This window comes from Molossus molossus, unplaced genomic scaffold (assembly GCF_014108415.1).
Source record: "Molossus molossus isolate mMolMol1 unplaced genomic scaffold, mMolMol1.p scaffold_m16_p_2, whole genome shotgun sequence".
NCBI lineage: Eukaryota > Metazoa > Chordata > Mammalia > Chiroptera > Molossidae > Molossus > Molossus molossus.
The window spans coordinates 101,669,109-101,691,830 of NW_023425355.1; the positions used below are offsets into that span (position 1 = coordinate 101,669,109).

Here is a 22,722-nt window from a genome sequence, read left to right on the forward strand (position 1 = left end):
TTACTGCAATCAACGTTTACATATTTCCCCAGTGTTTTTTTGATTTTGAGAAATGGAATTTATAGGCCAACAGGTACATGCTTGTTATTGCCAAATTCTCCTCCATTATTATGTTACCATTTTGCAAGAAGCGATATTAAAGAAAATAAGAAATATAAGCATAAAAGTACTAAGTACTGGAATAAAATAAAGCAGTGTAACAATGAGACTGATAGTGATTTTAGCTGTGGTTAGTCCTGCCGGTGCCTTTTAAGAAGAAACCTGAATTAAATGAAAGTTGCCTTGTCATAGATTACATTTTTGAATACTTATTGAATAAATGAGTGCTTATAATTGCCTAGAGAATCTTATGTCTCTGGTTATGTACCAGTCCCCAGATGAAAGCACTCTTCCCTATTTCTGTTTGCTAAGTTCTTCCCTTTTATCCCCTAAGGTGGCCCACAAAATGTCCTCCTGGAAAAAACGTGACCTCACTCCATATCATCAGTAAGGTAAATCTTCTGTGTATTCATCAAATTTTACAACTAGAAAATAGAATAATACCTTCTCAAGCACATAAGGAGTATTCATAAACTTTACCATATGCCAGGTCACAAAGAAAGTATCATCACATTCAATAAAGTAGAAATAACACACATAGTATTCTTTCCCATGATGCAATAAAAGTAATTTTTTAGAAAAGTATTTTCATCAGAATAATTCAAAAACTCTATTAAAGGTTGCAGAGTCATGTAGTGGAACCAAGCAGGTCCTATCAAAAACTCTTGAGTGAAAGGGGAAATAGAAACCCAAATTTAAGCACCAAAAATGAAATAATAATGGAAACCCTACAAATACCAGCATGTGGGATATATTTAGCAGTTATTAAATGAAATTTAATAGTTTTAAATACTTATATCAATTAAATTAATGAATTGTTTTCAACTATTAAAGTTAGGCAAAAAATAAAAATAAAGGAAACCAAAAGAAAACACCAGAAAGCAATGCTAAAGATAAAAGAAAATAGTATGGATATTAAAAAACAGAAAAAAAATACAACTGAATAAATAAAATATTGAATTCTTAAAATAAATAAACATTAGTTAACGTTATCAAGAAATAAATGCAAAACACAGATAAACAAATAAGAAATGAAAAAAGAAAAATAACCATTAAAACAGAAAAATTCAAATAATAACAAAACACTTCTTTGCACCATAAATGTAAAGAAAACCTAAATAATAAGTATGATTTTCTAGGAAAATAAATAGTTTGCAAAAAATGATTCCAATTGAGATGGAGATCTTCAAGAAACCAAGTTCCATGGGGGGAGGGTGGAATAGCGATATTTATTATAGAATTTTCTCACAGAAAAGCACCAGGACTTAGAATTTTCACAGAAGAATTTATCAAAACTTAACCAGCAGCTAATCACAATGCAACATAAGTTATTACTCCCAATGCTACACAAAATATTCTAAAACATAAAAAAGAGAAATTTAAATTTTTTTATAAAATGAGTATAACATTGATACCAAAACCTCACAAAGAAAGTATAATAAAAGAAAGTTGTAGAACAATTTCCATTATGAATATTGTTTCAAATCTCCTAAATTTAACATCAGTGGACAGAATCGAACACTATATTAAGAAAATAATACACCATGAACAAGTGGGATTTATTCTAGGCAGTCAGGGGTGATTCAATAATTAGGAAATCTATTAATATAATTCACCTTGAGATAAGTCTCAGGCCCTGGCCAGTCTGGCTCAGCGGTAGAGCGTCAGCCCGCAGACCAATGAGTCACGGGTTCAATTCCAGTCAAGGGCATGTATCTGGGTTGCAGTTCTTCCTGGCCCTGGTCGAGGTCATGTGGGAGGCAACCCGTTGATGTCTCCCTCTCATGTCAGTGTTTCTCTCTCCCTCCCTCCTACTCTATCTGAAGATAAATAGAAAAATATCATTGAGTGAGGATTAAAAAAAAAAAGATATGTCTGAGGAGAAAAATCATATGAACATCTCTAGAAATTCTGAAAGAGAATTCAATGAAATTCAACACCCATTCAAAAAAAAAAAAAAAAATCGGCCCTGGCTGGTTTGGCTCAGTGTTTAAAGCTTCGACCTGTGGTCCAGAGAGACCTGGGTTTAGTTCCCGCTAAGGCCACGTGCCTCGGTTGCAGTTTGTCCCTGGCCCTGGTTGGGTCATGAGGGAGGCAGCCACTCGATGTGTCCCTTTCATGTCGACATTTCTCTCTCTCTCTCTCTCTTCTTCCCTCTCTCCCTCCCACTCTATCTGAACAAAAAATGGAAAAATGTCCTCGGGTGAGGATAAAAAAAAAAAAAAAGATTCTCTGAGTAAAATGGAATTTAATTACCAATCAATACAAGAAAAATCTCTGCAAAATCCACAAATATTTGGAAACTAATTAACACATTTAGAATTTTTTTTCCAATTCAGTTTACATTTAATGTTAGTTAGTATTAGTTTTAGGTTTACAACACTGGTTAGACAATCATTTACTTTACAAAGCATTCCCCCCAATATTTCAAGTACCCACCTGGCACCATACATATTAATTACAATATTGACTATATTCCCTATGCTGTACTTTACATCCCCTTGATTATTTTATGACTACCAATTTGTACTTCCTTTTTAAATTTTGTATTGAATTTATTAGGGTGACATTGTTCTCTTTCTTTATGAGTCTGTTTCTCTTTTGATTGTCAGTTTATTTTGTTAATTAGATTCTGCATATAAGTAAAATCATATGGTATTTGTTTTTCTCTGACTGGCTTCTTTCACTTAGCATAATACTCTCCAGGCCCATCCATTCTGTCACAAAAGGTAAAGTTTTCTTCTTTTCTTTTTACTTTATTCTTAAGAAAATATATAGCAGCAAGTTGTTTTCTTTTTCCTAGAGAAAGAGGTTAATTCTGAAGTTCCTTTGAAGATAAAAACCAAACATGCAAGAACAGCTATAACACACTATGGAAAAAAAAAATAGCAATGAAGGGAAATTAGCCCAACCAGGAATAAAACATACTATAAAGTCTTGATAGTTAAAACCATATAGTACTTATGTCCCACAGCTTTTTTACCACTATTGATGGACACTTGGGCTGTTTCCAGAGCTTAGCATTATAAATAATGCTGCTATGAACATAGGGGTACATATATTCTTTCTGATTGGTGTTTCTGGCTTCTTAGGATATATTCGTAGAAGTTGGGTCACTGCGTCAATGGAATACTATGCAACTGTAAGAAAGAGAGATCTCTTATCCTTTGAGACGACATAGAAGGATCTGAAGAGTGTTATGCTAAGCGAAATAAGCCAGTCAGAGAAATACAAATATCACATGATCTCACTCATTTTCATGATATCACTGATGAACAAAATTGACCCAAAGACATAGAAGTAGGGTACCAACTGACAAAATTTAGAAGAGGGAGATGGAGGGAGGAAAGAGATAAACCACAGAACTTATATGCATGTATGTGTAACCAATGGACATAGAGAACAATGCTGGGGTGTGCGTGTGGGGGGGGGAGGTGGAATCAGGAGGAATGGGGGAAAAGGAAAAACATCTATAACAAAAATAAATCAATAAAAATTGCAAAAAAAAACAACAAAACAAAACAAAACAAAAAAAAAACAACTAACATGTAGTACTGGCAGTTGAATGCAACAGAATAGAGAGATTTGAAATATGCCCATGTACATATTGAAGCTTAACTATATAATAAAGGTGACATCACATATGACTAAGGAAAATATAAACATTTTAATAAATGCTGTTTGGACAAGTTGATATTCATTTGATAAAAGATAAAATTTGATCCCTAATTCACATAATAAAAAATACAATATCCAAATGATTTAGAGATCTATATGTAAAAAAAATGAAGCTCTTTAACACTAGATTAGAATACAAGTAGATTCTATAATAATCTGGAGGTGTGGAAAGGACTTCTACCAAGGAATCAAAATCCAAACACAAAGGAAAAACTAATAAATAATTTACCTACAAATAAAGAAGAAGAAACATTTTTGTCTGGCAAAACACTAAAACAAAAAGACAAACAAATAAAAATCAAATAACCAACTTAGAAAACATATTTTCAAAATATATAAAAAATAAAGAGCTAATATCTCAAATAAATGCAAAGTATTCTTAAAGTCAAGTAAAAAAGACCATAACATTATTACATAAAGTGGCAGAAACCTGAACAAATAGTTCTTTAAAAGACATACAAATGGCCATTAAATATATGAAAAAATGATCAAATCTACTCATAGCAACAGAAAGGTAAATTAAAACTACTTTTGAAAACCACTTCCCACCCATCAAGTTGTCTGTTCTCCATTCCTATCTGTTGTGATCCATGCACATTATCTTATGCATTTATTATTTTAAGTTTATTATACATTGAATAATAAGTGATTGCTAATCAAGCTACCTATAAAGACAAGAAGTAGAGCCTTGTAGATCAAAAGTTCTCAGTAAGCTCTAGCTATCTTTATTCCAGTTCATTTTAATCATGAATAATATATGACTTGAGAGCTTACTCCTCCAATAGTGGGGATCAATTGGTGTGCTCTATGCAGTATATCCCCATTATACAAATAATTTATATGTGCACACACCTGCTAACACTAATAAAAATTCCAGAAGCAATCCTTTCTCAGTTATGGAGCCAAATAACTTATGGGATAGTGAATATCTTTGGGAAAATATTTCTGTTGGCTCTGTTTTCTCACTCTGAACTGACAAAGGAGATGGTTCTGGCAGCTAAGGAAAAGCTGCCTTTGGTGTGTCAACTCTGAACAAGATTGGGTCAAGTGCATGAGTTACCATGGCAACAACGCAATCAGGATGTTTCATCTCCCATGGCAACTGCATTGAGGGGGTCTAATGTCTGACTAAAAGCCGCCTCTCACTGTCAGGGGATATTTGAATCCACATCTACAGCTATACACTGGAGTGCTAGTTGCAAGGATACAAAGAACCATGGAGGCCAGAATTGTAAGTTGCTTCAGCAGCTTCATCATTTTTCAGACACCATTACCCACCATAATTACAATAAGGTGTGAGAAAGCAACCTCAGTCAGGACTGCAATGCCTGATAGCGAAGTGTGGGAGTAGCACACTCAGAAAATAACCTAATTTTGAGATTAAACAGAAAAAATGTATCTCTATTTTAAGGCAGTCCTCATTACCAGCAAATGTCCACACCATATTCTGAGAGGTTACTCATCCAATGTTTCCAGTGCTACATTAGGATACAACAACAAAACCAAAGATAACACTGCAATCTTGTTGCTTTCAGGCTAATTCGCACACAAATCATATGGGAAATATGAAGAACTCTGAAAACTGGGATCATTGGTCACTCAACCTTGTTTATTTTCCACCAGTACACAGAATTGCTACTAAAAAAATTGGTTAAGCACACTTTGCTGGAAATGAATTGCCTGATAGCTAAGTGCTGGAGTAGCCCTCCCAGAAAGTAGGCTAATTTGGGGGTTCAAAGGAGGAAAAAGTATCTTCATACACTAATATGATGGCTAACCAATTCCTGTGTATATCCTAGCAATCCTTATGTAATTATTACTGATATCTCAGAATAATAGGATAAATTCAAGGGGTTGTCTAATTCCCCTACATTTAATCCAACACTTCCTTTATGGCAGCCTATATTCAGATAATTACAGGTACAAATGTTTTACACATCCCAGACTTAGTATGCTTCACGATGTTCTAATGATCTTTTGTGGAGCTCATTTCACAATGATACAGGAGAGCCTTACTTTTAGCTCCATGTTAGAAATCAGAAATTTGAAGGCCCAAATACTCAGCCCTTAAAATGCACACCCATAATTGAAATAACCATTGAGGTGAAAAAGCAGAGTAAAGACACTTATTGATTTACTGACAAACTACTTCCACAGGAGTGCTGGTTCAATGATAAGGAGGAAATGTATTAGAGAAAGGGAAAATTTGAACTATGCAAGGTTCTAGGAAGTAGAGCAGATGATGGTACGGATGAACATGTAGAAAAGAGTGTTGAGTGAGAATTAATGGTAATGTGGGGAAATGAATTTTGTAAGCCAAAAGAGAATCAAATCCATGAGCCTAGTTGAGGTCACTTGTCCCCCTAATTAAAGCAGAAATATACAATGAAGGAGAGTGAGTCTTAATTTTTCTCTCTGCAAATGTAGTAATACTTGAATGACACCAAAGATAGCAAAGGGATAATGTCAGTTTCAAACATCTAGTGGAAGGACGGACACAGTAATATAATGTTAAAATAAAACAAGTATGTTGTCAACACACCTCACTGATGTTTGACATATTTTCAACACGCATTTACTGAACACCTGCTTTGTAGGCAAATTCAGGTTACAAATCTGCATCATGTAGGGAAAAATTGAGTGTCAATAAGAATAATAACTAAAATGGATTTAAGCAAATCATTATTGGGTCCATAAAGACTTTAAAGGAACAAAATCCTCATTGTTACCATTATCAATGCTAGAAAATTAATTTATTATTTTGAAATTAAGTAAGCAGAGGCAAATAATGAAACACTTATCCTGTGTTTGGCATAAGAACTGTAACATTGGTTACCAAAGAGCAGGTGAGAGAAGTTTTTCATTGAAGAATTCCATCTAATAAATAAAGATAAAAAGAATTAGAACATCTCTATTTAAAGCCTCGAATAACATAAGCCCTCTAGGCAATGAACAGCATTATCTGCTCCCATTACAAGAAGAAGGACAACCATACAGTATGTGCCTCTTAATGGACTAATTCCACACTATCTCTGAGATATTTTTTGCCAAAATATGAACACTGAATCAGGAGACGACTCTAGATGTAAATTTCAATTTACAAGAAAGACAGGGGACAGAGGAGTGTGTAAAATGATGCCCCCACCCAAAAAAAGAGAGAGTGAATAAGCAAAATTGTGCGTGTGTGTGATTCTGGAGAACAAATAACTCATTTCTCACAAGAAAAAAAATGAGAGTAAGAGATGGCGAGTATTACGAAAAATCAACATGCATAGTGAGAAAGTGCAATGCATGAGATTAAATAGAACCCAGAGTTGAAGACAACAAAGTGATAACTTTTTTTATAGGAGAATAAGGAAAACTATATGTGAATGAATATTGAAGATATTAAGAAATTATTAGTTATTGTTAAGGCATGATAATGGCATGCATTTCATTACTAAAGTAGTATTTTTAGGGAGATAGATGACAGATAGATAATAAAATGAATATCTAGGGTTTGCCTGAAGAAAATTTGGGGTGGGAGGTGAGGGAAGTTAGTAGGTCTTAATGAAATACAATTGACCAAGAGCTCATAATTATTGAAGTTAAGTGGAATTTACATGTAGATTCTTCATCATATTTAACTTCTTAACTTGTTATTTATCAGTTTCACAGTATTTATAACAGAACATTTTTGAAAAATCCAAACTAACAATATAGACTATGAACTCAGAATTTCTGGATATAGGGTCTGTATTAGTATTTGTAAAAGTTAACTTCAGCCCAGCAGGTGGGGGTCAGTGGTTGAGCATAGACCCATGCACCAAGAGGTTGCTCATTCGATTTCCAGTCAGGACACATGACCAGGTTGTGTGCCTGATGCCCACTGCGGGCATGCAGGAGGCAGTCAATTGATGTGCTCTCTCATCGATGTTTCTATCTCTCTCTCCTGCTCCCTTCCTCTCTCTCTAAAATCAATAAAGAAAAAAAATTAAGTTAACTTCAAATGAGTTTAAGGTGAAGTTTGGAGCCAAAAGTATAAACAAAATAGGCCTTACCATTTATATGTTGTTGTTGTTGTTTTTTTTTTTCCAGTGATGAGACGTCTGTAAGCACCTGCACCCTGATTCAGCTGCTCAAACATGCCACAGGACACCATGGCTTCCACCCTCCTACTTTCAGCAGGTTGAGACTATAACCTTATGCTGTCACACAGGCTGCAAAGCCTCCAGGCATCTCTGTCACATTTCAAGTACCACCTTCCTCTTGTCCTACATCTGTCCTTCTTATTTAGAAATGGCATATATCACAGAAACCCCCAGAACATTCCCCATATATCTAAAGGGGCAGAATTTGGTCTCATGACCAGCCACCTTTAGCTGTAGAGGGAGCTGGAGAAACCATTGTTTGACAAAGAGGAATGGGATAGCCATGACTGGATTGAGGAAATCCTGAGTCCAACCCTGGGACTAAACATGTTACTTCAATGAGCAAAATCAGTTTCCCTTGCATAGTGCATTGGTCATAAAGACTATTGTGTAAAAAAGAAAAAAATCAACAAATCCAGTGATAAAGGAGTAGCAGAGCTCCTAGGGTCGAAAACAAGTCAGGGGTAAGGATTGCTTAAGCACTGAAGGAAATAAACTCACAGAATTAGGTCACGTACTCTATCAAAGCACTTTCACACCTGCTGCTTGCTAGCTTGTTTAGTCCTCACAATAACCCTGTAAGCAAGGCAACTGGCATTATCTCTCTGTTATGCATGAGGGGTGAGAGACTCACAAAGGAGGGATGAGATGACTAGTTGGGGTTCTGAGTAGTGGCTCCATGACATAGTACTTTACCCCTCTCCGGTGGCTTATAACAGCCACCTGTCTGGCTTACCAAAATCACTGTGGGAAATGTTAAGAGGGGAAGGGAAAGAAGTCCACTGTGTGATCTGCGCAGTGGTAGGCATATTCCAATTCAGGAAGAGCACATACTTTTATTCTGTCTACTACTGTGAAGGCAAGTGATACTTGCAGAGTTATGGCTCACATAGTGGCTCAAAACTGATCTGGCCCCACACTATCCATTCTCCACAACAGTGCCACAAGTGATAACTGGAAAAGCATGAACTCAGTTATGCACTGATAAGAGTACAGGACCTAACCCAGGAGGTGTGAGGCTTGATAATCTTACTATACTCAGAGGTGCTGCCACACTGATCACATAGCCAGCATATCTGGTCAGCTATTCACAAGCAATAAGTTGGATGTGCATTTGCCCCATGAGCCCCTGCAAAGTCCAGCTCATATCTTGCCAGAACATTAAGGAGAGCTCTTAGAAAGCCTTTATTGTGCCTCACAACTTATCTTCATGCCAACAACAGCTTGCCATCCATAGATGGAGGCAAGTGTTCCTCTTTCATTATAGTAGTTTTGGTCCCCTACCATGTCACCTGCAATACCAGAATTGTGTGACTCAATTCTCCTCTGTCCTTAATCTCCATTCTCTAAGACTCGGGTCGCAAGACATAGATCTGGCCGGTTGAATCCTCTCTATCGCCTAGTGAAGTAGATGCATGTGGTAAGACACCACTGGTAGACTGACAAGGTCTTTTTGTGTGAATTGGTTCTGAAGAACAGGGGAAGAGTGCGAGATTCCCATCAGTAAAACAACCCAGGATCTGGTCTTAGGATGTTTAAAAAATATACTGTTAGATTTCAACCGTTTTTTGTTTTTTTCAGAAGTCATGTGAAACTAAAGTTGAGACATCATAAGCCTGCAGACTCACCAGGTGAGATGTGACATTTTCTTCTTCCTCTGAAATGCATTATACGCTTACTATCCTCTCCCTAGAACAAGCAAGGCACTGAAGGGAAGATACTGTGGGTGTGCAAGAGCAGGGAAGCCGAATATGCCCCCTCTTCATTAATTCTTTTATATTGTGTGAATAGTTTCATGCTTGACTATTAGTTATAAAATCTCTTTTGCAATAAATGAAGCAAACCCTTCAGGTACCCACATGCTGAAGGAGAAGTAGCAGAGTGGCTGGGCCTACTGCTGTCAATCCTCTTGGCATATAGGAGGCAGGACGGAGCCACCTAAAGGGGGAGAAGCAGTGAGCAGGTCCTGTCCACAGAGACCGACCCTGAAAACACCCCCCCCCCCTTTTTTTGGCTTCTGCTCCTGATATGGCTGAGTTTCTTGCATTAGGGTTGCAGAGAAGTGTCCAGTTGCTCTGTTAGGATCTTGAGGTGATCCATCCACTAATAAAATAAATTTCACCATTATGAGTCTGAGAAATCAGTGTAGATAATTTCATATCTCACTTAATTTAATCTTGAGCAGAGAATAAATGGTCTGTGATGAAAACCCTTTTAATTCTCTTCTGATTCACAGAAGTCAGACCATCTCACTCAGTCATTTATTGACACATCACATCTGTTCCTGGCAAGCTTATCAGGGAGAGGACAATCATTCTTGATCTTTACCTCAACATTCCCCTAAAACATCAGAAATGGGACTCGTGAAGCACACAGTGAGTTATGCCCATGCCTACAGTGGGCTACCAAAAGTTGATTTAGAGTTTTCTTATCAACCCAAATGATTATGGAAACCTTCTTATTTCTACCCTTTAAAGTGTCTTTAGGACACGTGCTACCAGATGGCTAACATTGAAAACATTATGCTAAGTGAAATGCCCCAGACACAAACGGACAAACAGTAGATGGTTGCAAATATATGAAATGTGTACAATAGGCAAATTCATAGAGGCAGAAGGTAGATGAGAGGACACCAGGGTCATTTGAGTGAAGGAAAGGGGGAGTTATTGTTCAATGGGTACAGAGTTTCTGTTCAGGGTAATGAAAAGGGTTGGGAAATCGTAGTGATGGTTGCACAATGTTGTGACTCTAAAGCCATTGAATGGTACGCTTAAATATGGTTAACGTGGCCAATTGCATGCCATATGTTTCATCACAATAAAAATATTTTAAAAAACCCATTAAGGCTTTTTTTGATTAAGAGGCAGAAGTGTCTCCTGAGGACCAGATGCAGTCATTCAGAAGAGATTCCTGAGTCTGTCTTTGGATGAAGATGGCAGAGCCAGCAGAGTGTCCAGGACACAACAAGGGCTTCAGAGCTATTAGCTACCCCTTAAGCCATAGCCTGTCCTTGCCCCTTCTATGCAGAAGTTGTATCTCAGGGACAAAAAGAAGTTTGTCTCAGGGACAAACCCTACACACCTGTCCATGTCAGCGTTGTGCTTGCATTTCTTTCCCAGATGCTTCCTCTCTTTTCCCCTCTATTCTGCTGTTTCTGATGTGCTGTTACACTCAAATGTTGAATTCTTAATGTCACCGATTGTATTTTGCAGGTTTTCAATTTTTAGTGTATCCATGTGATTGATGTTTAAATTCCAGTTTTCTAATAAAATCTCAATTTTGTCATCTGTATTTGTGAACATATTAATCCTAATTATGTCATTGCCCATGCCTGATCATTCCAATAATGGAGTCTTGTGGGTATTTTCTTTTCTCTTCTCCTAACCTATTATTATTATTATTATTATTTTTTTATGTGTCTGGCGGTAAAACAAAATCCCAGGCATTGTTTAGGACATAGCTGAGTGGCTCTGGATGATGCTTCTCCCTCCACAGCAGTTCCACCCTCTCTCTGGCAGGCTGCAGTGTGGGTGTCAACACATCAAGCCCTCAGGGACTGAGCTCTCCCCAGGATGCTTCAGGGTTTCCAAGGCTGGGATTGGCTCCGGTTTTCCCTCCCCTCAGGTTGCAGCTCTCCAGGGGTCCCAGATGTCAGTCTGAAGTGTTTACTGGGGTCCCCCTTTTGGTGACTTCGGAACTCCGTTTTGTACTCTACTACACCAAGGGTTGGACTGCTAAGAAATCTGTTGAGACTCTCACCTATTGCCTGCTCAGCCTTCCAGTTATGTCTCACACAGCTTAGGTATGGACAAATGCCTTGAGGAAGAAAACCACCCAATGTCGGTCTCAGCTCTGTCTGCCTTTCTTCTTCCTAAGATTTCTAGTTCTCAAATATTGACTGGTTTGTAAGTCTGACTCCACGGTTTGTTTCCCTAGCCCCATACGTTTTCTGAAGAGCAGATGTCTTCTCTGCCTCTTAGTGGGTGTTTTGCCTGTTGAATGATGTCCCGCAGCCAGGGCAAGTCAGGATTCAGTAAATTCCTTGAGGGGAAAAGCAGCAGACGGTAGCTGGATTCCTTCAGTGAACTTCCCTGCTCTCCAGGTTCTTCTACCCTGATGTCCTGGACACAGAAAAGATTTTTTTTTTTATCCTCACCCGAGGACATTTTTTCCCCCTATATTTTGTTCAGATAGAGTGGGAGGGAGAGACAGAGAGAGAAATATCGACATGAAAGGGACACATCGAGTGGTCGCCACCCGCACGACCCAACCAGGGCCGGGGACAAACTGCAACCGAGGTACGTGCCTTTAGCGGGAACCGAGCCCGGGTCTCTCCAGACTGCAGGCCAACGCTCTAACCGCTGAGCCAAACCGGCCAGGGCACAAAAAAGATTTTCTGATGCCTTCGAAACAGAATTATTTTTTTATTTGGGGTTTTAACTTTTTATTGTATTCTCCCCCCCCCCCACCGCACCCCACCCCCCTGGGATAAGAAGACAGCAACAACCTATATCATTATGGCCATTACTGGAAGTGAAAATGACCCACGCATGATTTTTAAATTTATTTCTTGAAATTAAATACCTAGGTCTGGCTCTAAAATATTAATATCAGAGGTTTGTCCTATCAGATATCAGTGTAATGCTGTGGTTTAGAACACAAGTTATGGGAACTCTCTTTACTTTAACTTATCACAGTAATTCTGTGTTTCTAAACTGTCCTAAAATGCAAGGTTATTTTTAAAAATACCATGTCACAGAAGAAAGAAATTGAAGAGAATACAAATAAATGGAAACATAAATGGAAGCACATACAGGGCTCATGCATAAGAAGAATTAACATCATTAAACTGTGAACACTATCCAAAGGAATCTATGAATTCAACCCCATTGCTATCAATATACCAGGGCCATTATTCACAGAACTAGAACAAAATTTTCTAAAATGTATATGGAACCACAAAGACCTTGAACAGCCACAGCAATCTTGAGAAAGAAGAACAAAGTTGGAGCTATCACACTACCTGATATTAAGCTACACTACAAAGCCATAGTAATCAAAACAGCACAGTAGTGGCATGAAAACAGACACGTAGATCAATGGAATTGAGTAGAGAGCCAGAAGTGAACCCACCCCTATATGGTCAATTAATATTTGACAAAGGAGGCAGGAACGTACAATGGGATAAAGACAGTCTATTCAATAAATGGTGTTGGAAAAATGGGACAGACACATGCAAAAAAAAAAAAGATGAAATTAGACCACCTTCTTACACCATATAGAGGTATAAACTCATGATGGACTTAAACATAAATGTAAGACTCGAAACCATAAACCTCCTAAAAGAAAGCATAGGAAATAAACTCTCTGACATTGGTCTTGGTGCTATTTTTTCTGCTCTATCTCCTCATGTAAGGGGGATGAAAGGAAAATGAACACATGAGACTACATCAAACCAAAAACTTTTTTCACAGCAATGGAAACCATCAACAAAACGAAAAGGCAACCTAGTAAACGAGAGAAGATTTTTGCCAATAAGATATCTGATAAAGGGTTAATATCTAAAATTTATATTTTAAGAATATTTTTTTCTTTCTTTTCCTTTATTGATTTTAGAGGGAGAGGGAGAGGGAGAGGGAGAGAGAGATAGAAACATCGATGAGAGAGAACATGGATCGGCCACCTCCTGCATGCCCCCTACTGGGGATTTGGCCCACAACTTGGACATGTACCCTGACTGGGAATCAATTCGGAGACTTCCTGGTGCATGGGTCGACGCTCCACCACTGAACCACACAGTCCGGGGTAAAATTCATATTTTAAAAAACATCTTACAACTCAAAATAAAACACAACAACAAACCAATAATAAAAAAAATGAGGAAAACAATTATGTGAAACAGTGAGGAGCTCCTGAAATCATTAAAAAGAAGACTGCCTTATGACCCAGCAACTCTACTCCTGGGAATATATCCAAAAATTTCAAAACACAAATTTGAAAACATATATTCACCCGTATGTTAGGTGCAGTGTTATTTACAATGGGCAAGAAAAACAAGCAACCCAAATGCCTGTCAATAGACTAATGAATAAACAAAATTTGGTACATATATATAGTGGAATACTACTCGGCCATAAAAAAGAATAAAATCTTGCCCTTTGTGACAGTATGGGTGGACCTAGAAGGAAGTTATAACACTGAGCCAAATAAATCAGACAGAGAAAAGCAAATACCATATGATTTCACTCACACGTGGAATGCAAAGAACAAAATAAGTGAACAAACAAAACAAAAACAGACTCCTAGATACAGAGAACAAATTAATTATTTCCAGATGGAAGGGCATTGGGGCAACTGGGTGTAAAAGGTGGAGCAGTTAAGAATTATAAATTGGTAGTTGCACAATAGTCACGGGGATGTAAACTACAACACGGGGAATATAACCACGAATATTGTAAGAAGTACGTATGGTGCCAACTGGGTGGGAGAATTATCCTGGGGATCACTTTGTAAATGTTAGAATTGTCTAACCACTATTCTGTACACCTGGAAGTATGATAAAATAATATTGAATGTCAACTATAAATTTAAAATAAGAAGAGTACAATATCCTAGGAATACATGCCACCTATGATTATGACAGACACAAATAATACTATGAGGCTTGAAATGGCCTCTGGGTGCACAGCTGATTAAAAGCACACAATTGATAAGAACATAGAAGAACTAAATAAATAACAAATGAGATAGATCGAAGAGATCATTTATACTCTGCACCTGCACCGAGATTACAGACTTCATATTCTGATAAATGTGAAGTAGGTTATGAGGGCCAGTGTGCCTGCTGCGAGCAACTGTAAAGGCCAGGAGCTATATAGAGAAAAATATTTGAATCAATTTAGTTCTAACAAGATACACAGGAATTACTGGGTCCAAAGACTGGGTCTCATAGGAGAAGACAGGACCCACAGAACAAGTGTAGAACTAAAAACTGCACTTAGCCCTGGCCCTTGTGGCTCAGTTGGTTGAGCGTGGTCCCAGGCACCAAGATGTCATAGGATAGATTGCTTGTCAGGGCACGTGCCTGTGTTGTAGGTTCAATCCCCTGTAGGGGGTGTGCCTGAGGCAGCAGATTGATGTTCTCTCTCCTTCTCCCTCCTTCTCTCTCTGAAAATCATGAAGTTGACATTTACGGAAACAAAGAAATACGGTATGTATCTAGATGTTCCTTTCAAAGACATGCTATTAATATAGTCATGTTAAAAATGATAATGCATTTGATATTACAATAGTTTACAATAAAGAAATCATAAGTAAAACAAACAAAACAAAACAAAAACATCTCCTGCCTTTGTCGAGAATTCCTCCCTGTAAGTAAACAGCTGTAAAGCTAAACTGTGCTGTGGTAACATTTTTTGAGATAAAAATATATATGCTCAGAGCTAAGCAACAGTGGTGATGATGGTAGCCGCCCCCCCCCCCCTTTAGAAACATACACCCTCCAGTTTACACTCTCCAAGTCATAATGAACAAACCATAAGTAAATCAGCTCCCATTCCACCCTCACTTTGCATCATTTGGATGCAAAGATAAAATACATTAGACTAGGGTGCAACGGAAATGTTGCCGACCAAGCTTGGGAAAACAGCTAACTTTCCTGAAAATTTATATCCTTAAATGCATGTATGTATTCAAAAAGAAGAATGGCTGAAAATGAGCATTCATGTTGAGAAGTAGCTAGGTAAACAGAAAGAAATAAAAGTAATAATTAAAGATAAAAACAGAAATAGTGAAAGAGAAAAAACACAATAGAGCATTTTGACAAAGCATTTCACTGATCCTTTGAAAACTCAGAATAAATCTGTGTTGACACTTATAAAGAAAAGGAGTCAAGTCACAAATTGTAAAAAGCCAGGAATGAAGAAGCAGCCACATCACCAGAGACCTTTACGCCAATAAATTTGAAAATTTAGAGAAAGTGAAAACACAGGAAAATACACCTTAATAAAACAAAGAAGAAGATCTAAAAACATGATTTGAACTAAGAATATGAAATAAGTGGAATCAACAATTCACTAATTTTCCCCCAAACCAAGCCAGATAGCTTCGATTATTACACAGTTGTTTCAGAGACTAGAGGTACAGGGCACACGACCCTGTTGCGTTTTATGAGTCATAACTTTGGTGCCAAAAGTAGACATGGAAATTTGAGAATATTAATTTACAATCTCAGCTGTGTCTTAAACACAAATGAAACTATCCTAAGTACCATATTTGCAAAAGAGCCCAGCAATGTGTAAAAATGATACCATATCACGACCAAGTTGGGCTTCTCCCCAGGAAAGCAAGATTTTTTTTAACATCAGATAATAAGTTCATATAATTCACCACCTTAACAGATTAAGCAGGGAACAAACTGAGTATGATCACCTCAATTGATGCAGGAACATATTTTGTTAAAAGTCATCATTTATTGATGATGAAACACCTTCTAGAAAAACAGGACTGGGAGAGACTTTCCCAAGCTTTCCAGATACAATTTTGGAGTGAGCAGGGTTTTCCGATCTTTCTCACAAACCCAGAAGTCATAAGAGCAAAAGCTGATACATTTGAGTACATGAAGACTGAAAAGAGCTTTGGCAAGTTAAATCTATCCAAAATAAAGTTGAAACTCAAAAGGCAAAGTTTAAAAAAATACTTGCTACCCATATCACAGGCAAAGGACTAATTTCCCTACAAAGAAAATAGTCTCTTATTGACCCATTTGTGAAAAAAAGAGCAAAGACTTTGCTATTGTTTTTGAAAACAGTAGCTGCTGTAGTGGCCTGACACCACAGAAATGTTTCTTGCTCATGTACAACCCCCAGAAAGCAGGGTTCAGAGGCTTGGCTCTGCTTTCTGAAATAATTCAGAGACCAGACTGTTGGAGCTCTGCCCTCTTGCACATATTTGGCTTCATATTTCACTCTGAGTGTGGACATTGTGTCAGGAGATGGGAGAAGAGAGATTAGGAGGATCTCGCCCAGCCGGTGTGGCTCGCTGGACTGAGTGCCCTCCCATGGACGGAGAGGTCCTGGTTTGATTTCCATTCATGGCACATGCTGGGGTTGAGGGCTCGATTCCCAGTAGGGGGGCATGCAGGAAGCAGCAGACAGATATTTCTCTCTCACATGGATGTTTCTATCCCTCTCTCCCTTCCCCTCTCTATAAACAATCAATACAATCAAGTCACACTTAAGTCTTTTATCTATTTTGAGTTTATTCTCACGTATGGTGTAAGTGGTGATCTAGTTTCATTTTTTTTGCATGTAGCTGTACAGTTTTTCCAACACCATTCATTAAAGAGACTGTCTTTACTCCATTGTATGCTCTTGTCACCCTTGTCAAATATTAATTGAAAATAATGTCTAGGGTCAATTTCTGGGTTCTCTGTTCTGTTCCATTGATCTATATGCCTGTTCTTGTGCCAATATCAGACTGATCTGATTACGAGGGTTTTATACCAGAAGAAAGTGTAGGCAACACAATTTCAGACATCACATGCAGCAGAATTTTCACCGATACAACGCGTAAGGCAGGGGAAACAAAGGAAAAGGTTAATACGAGGACCTACATCAAACTAAATTTCTCCTGCACAGCAAAAGAAAAAAAAAACAAAAAAACCAAGCATCAAAATCGAAAGGGAACTCACTATATGGGAGGGCATAATTGCCAATGATACATCAGATAAGGGGTTAATTTGCAAAGTATGTTGAGTACTCATACAACTCAACGAAAGGAAGACAAATAATCCAATTTGAAAATGGGCAAAGGGCCTAAAGAGACACCTCTCTAAACAAGACACACAGTGGCCAAAAGACATATGAAAAAATGCTCAACGTCACTAATCATCAGAGAGATGCAAATTAAAACAACAATGAGCTATCACCTCACACCTGCCAGAATGGCCGCCATCAACAAATCATCAAACAACAGGTGCGGGCGAGGGTGTGGACAAAAGGGGATTCCAGTACACTGCTGGTGGCAATGCAGACTGGTATAGCCACTGTGGAAATCAATATGGTGTTTCCTCAAAAAATTAAGAATTGAACTGCCATTTGACCTAGTGATCCCACTTCTAGGACTATATCCTAAGAAGCCTGAAATACCAATCAGAAAGAATATATCTACCCCTATGTTCATAGCAGCACTATTTTCAATAGCTAAGAACAGGAAACAGCTCAAGTGTCCATCAACAGATGAGTGGATAAAAAAGCCGTGGTACATATACACAATGGAATACCAGGCAGTGGTAAGAAAGAAAGAGCTCTTATCCGTTGAGACGACATGGAGGGACCTGGAGAGTATTGCGCTAAGCGAAATAAGCCAATCAGAGAAAGACAAATATCACATCATCTCACTTAATTGTGGACTATAATGAACAAAATAGACCCAGAGACATAGAAAGAAGTAGGGTTCAGACTGACAAGCCTCAGAAGGGGAGGGCAGAGGGGAGGGAAGAGATAAACCAAAGAACTTATGTGCATATACACATAACCAATGTACATGGACAACAATGTTGAGAGGAGGGTGTCTATCGGGGGGAAAGGAGAAACATCTTTAACAAAAATACATTGATTAATAAAATAAATAAACACATATTAAAATTATATTTTAAAAAGAGTAAGAGGATCTCACGGGAGGCTTTAAGGAGTCGTGCTGGTCAGGGATGCACATCACTTTGGTCCACTTTCCCTTGGCCAGGACTCAGTCCACCACCACAATTGCCTGGTGGAGCGCTGGGAAACTGCAGGAGGAAAGGGACAAGGATTTGGAGAAATGTCAGTCAGTCTCAGCCACTGGTATGACAAATATGTTCATAGGAGGGAAAATAGAAAATGCCACCAAATAAGTTTTAAAACTCCCCACACTACTCGTAGTAAAAGCAATGTATACTTTAACAACAAGAAGACACTCTCCATTATCTTTATATTGCCAGATATACCAACATTGTAATAATACACTGTTCTGGCGAGGACGTGGGGAGACAGAAACGTTCCTGCACTGTGAGTGCCGGTGTAATCTGATGTAGCATCTAGAGAGAGCAATAGTTGTCAATATGTGTGCTTTCACCCTTTGATCCAGAAGTGCAAGTTGCATAAATTCATACATGGGATGTGTATAAATCATAACTAAATCACCCTGTGTGGAACGATGTTTTATATAAGCTTATTCAATGCAAAGGAATGATAACCATTACATTACATGTCTGTAATAGCACAAGATTGTAAAAACCATAAGTCTTCACCTGTAGCAAACTGGCTAAATAAATAAAAACGGTGACATCCATATGAAAGGACATCAGGCCTATTATCATTTTTTTAAATAATTAATTTATTTTTGTTACAGATGTTTCTCCTTTTTTCCCCTAGACACCCTCCTCCCATTCTGCTCCCTCCCCCCACAGGACTGTTGTCTATGTCCACTGATTATGCAATATGCATATAAGTTCTTTGGTTGAGAATGTGTTTAGCTTAGTGGTTAAGTGTACATTCCGGAACTACACTGCATGGAGCCAGTCATGGTTCTTCCCACTTTTAGCCATGTTACCTTTGAGAAGTTATTAAATCTATATGGTTTTGTTTTCTCATCAATGCGTGAGGATCGTGTTCACTTCCTTGGCATGACAAGGGCTATATTAAAGGTCTTAGAACAATGGCATTACAAGCACTCTCTAACGTTTGCTGTGTGATCTCACTGTGATCACACAGAAATGTCTCCACGACACACGAGAAGTGAAGAAGGGAAGGTCCAGGATGCTGTTTGGTATTTAACCATTTGTACAGCAAGGCGAGTGATTGAAATATACATCTATGCTTGTAGATGCATAGTGTACTTCTGCAAGAAAGGCTGTACTGGAACCTGGTGGACACGCCGGGCTGCCTATTTGGAGCACTGGGTGCTTCTGCATCGAGGTGAGAGGCATACTTTTGACTGTATGCTTCGAATCTTTTCAATTTTAAAACTATTCCGTTATTTTTTCTCTTCACTAAAGGTCAAGAGAGAAAAGAAACTGCAGTAACACAGTCTTTGGTGCTATGCATTGTGAATCTGTGGCCTTCTCTACCATGCAGGTCCTACTACATAATGAGGGGCCTCGTGCAAAATGAAAAGGGGAAGTCCTTGTTCAAAGAGCAGGGAAAAGCTCTTTTGTTCCTTTCTGCCACGGTCAGTCTTTTGACCAGTCATGCTGTTTTGCATGATCTGTGGAATGCCGTGAAGGTCCTCACAGGTGGCCAGGTGCCCCACCCCATGACCTGGCACTCTCAACCCGGACCTTTCCTGCGCCCACACCCACACCCAGGCTCCCAGAGGGTGAAGTGCAGCAGCAGTCACATGGGCAAGAGAGGAAGGCCATGTGGGTGAGTGGGGGCAGGTGAGTGAGCATCCCAAAACCTGTTCCCCTGAGGCGAAGAGCTGGCGGGTCTACACCTCAGGAGACCTGAGGTTTCAGGTCCCCAGCACATACTGCATTGTCCCATCGACGGTACTTACAAAACAAATTCAAAGAGAAAAGTTTAGGAATTTCAAGGGGGCAACATGAGCCCCCTAGCCCAGGGACCCGTTCTCACCAGGAGCCCTGTGGGACTACTCCAGTTGCAGGCCTCACAGTCGGGGGCCCTGCTGCCATATCTGACCTGTGCGCCATCAGTTAACTTCCCTGGGCTTCAGTCTCTTCTTCCGTGAAATAGAGATTTATTTTTTAAAAACCTATCTGGCAGTAACCAATCATTACATGTTGAATATTCATTTATTAAACCATTAATGAGACTGATTTGTAGGATGCTAAGTAGCAATTAGTAAATATTGGTTCAGAATTCTAATTATGCAATACCCTATGACAATAGTGTAAAGGTGATGTAATGAACACAGGCAAACATCGAACAGATAGAACCATACACTAAGCTGATTAGAGAGGGGTAGTCCTCTGAGGTTTGATGAAGACTGTGTCCTAGTTCATCCCTAAGGCCCAAACATGCCAGCTGTTCACCCATCTGCAGATGATGTCAGCAAGGTCCGAACGAAACCATCTTGTATCCACCTTGGGAATAGTTGGTCCTGGTGAGACTCATGTAGCCCACAGAAGCTGGCATCTACCTGAGTTCCCATGGAAACGAAGTATATCAGGGAGATCCATCTCCCACAGAAAATGCAAGGTGAGCCTTTGTCTCAGAGGTAGCCTGGAAGCTGCTGGGTGGGTTCATGCCTCTCTTCTGGGCATGACACCAGGCTCACACCATCTACTCACAAAACCACCTCTCAGGGTGATGTTTCCACACTGTTATAGAGCACCCGTGCCCATAGGCTCCGCATCTTCCTCGTCACCAGCTCAGAACACCGTCCCCCTTGCCTCCACCTGTCCTTCCTTCCTTGTGGGGTGGGTGGCTCTTCTTTCACTTATCAATGTGCCACCATCCCTTTACACACTCTTGTCCTCGGAGTTATCCCAGTGTGTGTTACAGTACCCCTGCCCCTTAGTAGGTCGATGGGGTGGGTCAGTAGCTGGAGGGAATGCAGGGGTCGGTCGACATGGGAGAAATTATAGCATGTTTGTAAGCTGATGGGAATGATTCATATCGCGTGTAAGGCAGATTCCGTGTTTATTTTCTCTATGCAGTGAGCCACTTCTCCAGCGTTGACCTTCAAGAAAGCACAGTGTTGGGAGAGGAAATCCACTATGGGCCATGCGTGTTCCTTCATGTTTTTTTCTGGGCATGCCAATAATTCAAAGCCTTAATCACTTTACCCGGGAGGATTCTCGGGGTTCAATTTGTAGTGAGCCATCCTGAGGGATGTGGGAACACGTCCTCCAAGGAGCAAGACTGTTTCTGCTCACTATCAAAGCAGTAAATCTCCCAAGCTCAGGGTTTCTCTTTCCATCATAACCCTCTGCATGTGTAAGCATCCAGGTAACTCTACCTTCATGACCCGCAGGGCTTTTAAGAACTGGTACAACCAGTGCAAACATGATGTTCTGGCTACTGCTTCTGCTGTGAGTAATAAAGTCTGTTGACTCTCATCCAGGAGTTTTCTGTCTTCTGTCAGCATGCGTCAATCCGTGGCAAATGAACTTGTAAACTTGCAAGTAGCATCAATCTCACACCCTCCATAGTCCTTGACACGCACATTGAAGTACATCACTCCTCTGTTTCTCTTTGCTTTTAGGATAAAGTTCAACTCTAATAACATAGTCTTTCAGGTCCTGCATGGCCTGGCCCGGCCTGGCTCCCCAGGTTCTTGTGCCACTTTCCCCCGAATCTCTCTACTCCTTAGTCATATGGAGGAGAAAAGTAGTTCCTGACATCTGGGTACTGGCTTGACACTTACAAGAAGGTCTCAGTGTTGCTGGTGATGTGACCTGCTACTCAAGGTTAATGCTGTTGTCCCTCAGGACATAAACAACTAAACCACCCAGTCAGAACTCCAATACCATAATAGGTTCTTTCTAACATGATATTCCTGAAACACAACCACAGTTCCCTATGTCTTGCATTCCTTCACTACGAGGAGTGATATACAGAAGTCTTTTAACTATCTGTGTATTCCTGGTGCTCTTTGGCTGGAAGGCACTGACATGTACAATTTCCATTGTTCTTTTAGTTTATCAAACATTACAATTTCTTCCCTTCACTTACATAATGCTGTCCCAAGCATTATGCTACACCTAGAGGCATTGTACACTAGAAGCTTTCAATGCAGGTGCTAAAGTTGACATTTAAACAAGTAAAAGCCCAGCAGAAAATAGGTAATTATCAATGCCTGTTGAGTGAATAAA

The 22,722-nt window shown here is 39.2% G+C and overlaps 1 long non-coding RNA gene across 1 annotated transcript; it reads left to right on the top strand.

The window, feature by feature from the left end:
- The first annotated feature begins 431 nt into the window (after positions 1-431).
- On the top strand, positions 432-11,652 carry LOC118635874. Its single transcript, XR_004960575.1, has 4 exons — positions 432-491; positions 7,855-7,944; positions 9,489-9,538; positions 11,532-11,652. It is a non-coding gene; the product is annotated as an uncharacterized LOC118635874 (long non-coding RNA).
- The last annotated feature ends 11,070 nt before the right edge of the window (positions 11,653-22,722 follow it).